At 48.9% G+C, this 4852-nt stretch overlaps 1 long non-coding RNA gene across 1 annotated transcript; it reads left to right on the top strand.

Moving 5' to 3' along the window:
• Positions 1 to 3387: 3387 nt before the first annotated feature.
• LOC146759255 (uncharacterized) lies at positions 3388 to 4617 on the top strand. Its single transcript, XR_014932280.1, has 2 exons — positions 3388 to 3437; positions 4349 to 4617. It is a non-coding gene; the product is annotated as an uncharacterized LOC146759255 (long non-coding RNA).
• Positions 4618 to 4852: the final 235 nt, after the last annotated feature.

Below are 4852 nucleotides of genomic sequence, written 5' to 3'. Positions count from 1 at the left end.
TAGGCCCAACTGCTTGATTGTGGGAGGGACCCAGGGCCTGAGGTGCCCTCCCAAAATCGTTTCCCTGCGGCATGATAACATATTTCCGGCACTGTCGGGCCTCATGACCCAGCTTGCCACAGGCCTGGCACTTTTCTCTACTCCTATGCCCCTCTTCTTTAGCTGTACACTGCGTCTTGTAATGGCCAGTCTGGCCACACTTAAAGCAAGGGCCATTTTTTCGATCATTTTGTATGGCCATAACAGAAAGCCATGCGCTTGCTAGCCCTTCACTGGACAACGGCGTTGTTTGTTGTTTGTCCAGTACATACTTAATAATTTCACCAGGAGTCTCAAGATCTTCAGGAGCCGCTCGAATGATATCCTTAATCTCTTTATGAGCCTTTTGCTTCAGGCAATCCTTTATAACAGAAGTCAGCGCTTCCTTAGGCAGTTCCGATCCTTCTACTGCCCGTATCAATCGATTGGCAAACTCAGAGAATGACTCTGAGGGACCCTGCATAATCTCTGACCACGGGGCTACAGGCTCTGCTTTTCTTATAAAGCGTATAAAAGCAGAGGTAGCCGCCCCCGTGGTGGCAAGCAGCTCTCCTGGGCGGAGGTCCCTAAGCTGCCTCTCTGCAGATCCAGCCAAATCCGCAGATGAACCTGAAAGCCTCATTAAATCAGTTTTTGGATCTCCCTCCTTCCCATTTGCTGGATGCTGTGGATCGCGCGCAGCCTGTGCTAAAACAGCTTTGAGTTGTATTATCCACTCCTCCTTCCACACAGTAAACTGTACTGGTTCGAGGGCTACTCTCATAAGGCTTTCAATATCATATGGGAGTAGGGGACCTGGGGCTACGAGAGCCTCAAAGGCACTCATTGTCATCGGGGATCTCAATCCCTTTTTGTCAATCGCCTCTATAAACCGAGCAACTGCTTTTGCTTCCAAAGGTACCCAAACCGGTCCCTCCTGTTTGACTACAATTGGGAACACCGCCCAGTCCCGCTCCTTGAGCCCCACCTCTCGCATTGTATCGCAAATGTCAGTCCAATCAGTGGGCTTACGCGATATCTCTCGTTCCTCCCACTTCTCCCCCCTCCTCCGGGGAACCACGACCGACTGGGTGGGGACAGGCAATTCCTTCCGTTCCTCCCCTTTCTCCTCCCCCTTCGCGGGAGACGAAACCGACGGGGTGAAGGCAGACAGTACCTTTTGTTCCTCCCCTTTCTCCTCCCCCTCCTCGGGAGGCGAAACCAAAGGGGTAGGGGCAGGCAGTACCTTTCGTTCCTCCCCTTTCGGGGAATGAGGTCCCTCCTCCGGGGGCGGGTCTAGGGGTGGCTTAACGCCTCCACGGCGCGCCTCCCCCCATGACTCTCCCTCCCTCGGACAGGACCCACCCCCCTCAGGTGAACGAAAGCTCTGCAAACAGGGGTATAGGCGGGGATAATATGGCGGCGCCTCCCCAGATGAGGCAACTTCCGCCATCCCTTCCGGAGTTGTTTCGGGCGCCGCCATGGCCATTGTGAAAACGGCCGGCGTGGTCGGCGCCATCTTGGGTACGGAGTCGCCACAAGGGAGCGGTTCCTCCGCACCCTCCGGGACCCCAGACGTCCCGGAACCCACCCCAAAAACCCCATTCGCGACTGCCTGGATCTTTTTCTCCTCCTTAGCCGCTTTAAGCGCACCCAGGACCAAAACCCAGGTTTTTAACTCCTCCGCCTTATAATCGTTTGTTGCTCTTAGGAGCAGGGCAGCGGTGAAAGATTCCCACCGCTCCGAATCGAGCAAATTACAAGGGGAGGGTGAAAGCTCCGCTTCCTGCAAAAAAGTAATAACGGCAACAATCTCCTTCTTAGAAGGAGCATTCCTACCGCAGTGGGTTTTACAAACCCGTAATAGTACCTTTGTGACGGAATCCATGTTTTTTCTGGTGCTCGACACCGTACGTCCTCGCACCCTTTGTATATATACCCGGGCCCAAAGTCCCACGGTCTTCCACGGTCTCACCGCAGGATAATCAGTAGCTGCAGTCAATATATCGCCCCTCCGGCGCTTCCACGGGATCTAACCGTAGGATTCGCGTCCGTCTCGCGGTTAGCCGTCGCACACTCACTCTCAGGACGGCCTCACACGGGGCACCAATTGTTGCCTTGTGTAAGGTAACCTAAAGAACTACGTCCATCATTGAGAATGTGCATCTGACGGCCCCATGACCAAGTTACACGCTGATCACACCAATATGGTGAGCTGTAAAATGGCGTTTAATGAACCGTGTGAGACCCTAATATAGGGCTCCAATTTCAGCCTCATACATATACATTACCGAGCACGGGGAGGCCTATCGCGTTACATCCCGTGAGTTCGTGCCGCCTAATACATCACCCATGTTGCAAAATCACATGTGCACGAGGCAGGAATATTTCTCAAAGGCCAACAGAGAAAGGCTTGGCTGGGAGCCTGTGGGTGTTGAACCAAGGCAGCCCTGCAGGCACAGAGTGGTCTGGTAGGTAAGGAGACAGCCCTGTAGGACAGGAGCGTGATGGCAGCTGTCAGACCAGCTGTGCTTCACCTGCATACCTTGCTGCCTGCAGCACAAGGCTCCCAGCCATGGCTGTATTGACTTCTGGGAGGTAAGGCCAGAGTCACCTCCTGAAGCCAGGGGAGATCCCAGATCAACAGGGTTGGAAGTCATTTGAACCTCACGAGATCCCCTAGACCAAATCCCCTGCTACAGCAGGTTCCCTAGTGTAGGTTTCTCCACAGAAGATAATCGCTCTTCTTCTCTGTTTCCGGTAACAAGGATATCAATAAATATTATTAACCAACAGAAGCTGTGTAACCCAGTGAAACAGGACCTATTCTTTCCTGAATCTGAATTCAGCATTCAGATTTCTGTACTTCACCAGTCTCTGGGTGTCTGTTGTTTTCTGCATTTGGCGGAGCCTTGCAGCCGGAGCTCCAGGCTGGTGCCTTCCAGTGCCAAGCAGTGCAACTACAATGGGGGGCAAGTGGGAAGCCAGTCATCATGGTAACACTGGAGCACTTCTGACATCCTCCTCTCCAGATCCTCCTCTCAGGCATGTTAAACTTGACTCTGTGCTTATCTCAGGTCACTGTGCTTAGCGAAGGCCTTTACCAAAACAGTGTTGGAAATGTCAGTGAAGCAGCTCCTCAAACTGTTTGTATCCTGTTCCCCTTCTGCAATCTGGTCAGCCTCCACATGTGAGGCTTTGCTGCTGCTGCTCAGAGAATCACCAATGTGGGTTCCTCTGTAGGCAAACCAGTCAAAGCCCCTTGCATTATGCATCTATCCAGTGCACCCTCAATAATTTTGCACATGACAATAAACTTCCAATCTCTACTTTTTGCATTTCAGGTAAACAACTAAACTGAATACTCATTATCAACCAAGAAATAAATCCGGACAAGCACTTGAACTGCACACTCACAGGTGAGCACTCACCACAGTGTGAATGCAGACTGTGTGCACAACTGAGACAAATGTAGTTTGCAGCCCTGGAAGGAGGATGCTCTCCACTGGTTCCCATCATTTATTGCTCAATTTCCCTCAAGTGAGACAACGGAGAGAAAATCAGCTCTGTATGCAGAAACCAGGAGCTGTCTATTAATGTGCTTGATTTTCACTAACCTGAAAATCATGCTTATCTTGTTCAAGTTTTTATGCAGGTCTTACTTCATATTTTTGAAAGAAATCTTTCTATGAAGTCACAAAAAACCTGTGATTTTTTGTCAGAAGTACTTTTCTAAACAAAACAGTGATGACGTATTTCCAGTTCTTCTCCAGTCAGTTCACACATGGCCTAGTGCATCCCCTCCAGTGGTGCACTCCCCATGTGAGACAGAAATGCGATGAGAAATGTCATTAAGTGTCATTGTGTTGTTATAAACTGTGAGGTCTGGAGGCTGCCACGTGGAAGCACCTCTGATTGGGAGTGAGACACTGAAGGAAGCTCTCATTTTGAAGGGCTTTTATCCAGTTACAGTGGGCTCATAGTTTCTCTGATGATGAAAATATAATTGAGGAAGGTGCTCCTGTCAGCAAGACTGATGCTAAAGTGCTCCCAAGCTTGGAAAGTGTTTTATTGTTTTTCTGTTGTTATTGTAGCTTTAAAAGACAAGAACGGGAGAGATGGCCAGCAATTCTTTTTGTTGAGTTTGAACTTGTTCTTGGTTGTGGCTGAGGCTCCTTCTTAACAGTTCGGGTTTAGTTCTAACAATGAAACTTTTAAATAATAGACATTTTTCAAACCATTCACAGCGCAGGCTGAGTTCAACTCCCTGGGAAGCCGTCTGTGCAAAATCATGTGTGAAGGAATACTAAAAGTAAGTTTGCTTTTCCAGGCAGAATGTACTGCATAAAGCAGTCTTTAAAGCAGCCCATGCCTATGAGATCACACAAGTCATCTCAGCCTCATGCAGAAAGCACACAGTGAGGGCACGGGGCAGTCTGACCTCTACGCCTTTGGAAATTGAAAGGATTCACTGAACTTCTCCTCCAGAGAAAAGAGAGCTGTTGTTCCTTTTAAAGACCTATTTTATTTCTGAACCACAACACATCAGACCACGACCCAGCATCTGCCTTAAGATATCAAAAATAGTTTTCTTTTCAATGCTGTGTGAAATTTCAGGTTTTCCTTTTCTCATTCTAAGTGTGTAAATGCAGCACTGGCTGCTGACTGCCCGTGCTATGCTAACTTGTTTCAGAGATAATAGAGGTTTCTTCCATGAACACTGAATCTTATTTGCTGACTATTTCCAGTGGAGCACTCAGGAATATTTCTTTTAGTTTTCTTAAAAAGATAATCAAGAATATACAGATGTGCTCACAGTCTAAGTTGAGTTTGT

This window comes from Coturnix japonica, chromosome 10, assembly GCF_054131305.1.
Source record: "Coturnix japonica strain WE chromosome 10, WE-NBRP24, whole genome shotgun sequence".
Lineage (NCBI taxonomy): Eukaryota > Metazoa > Chordata > Aves > Galliformes > Phasianidae > Coturnix > Coturnix japonica.
The sequence above is the reverse complement of the archived record's forward strand: the minus strand, read 5'-3'. Positions and strand labels throughout refer to the sequence as shown.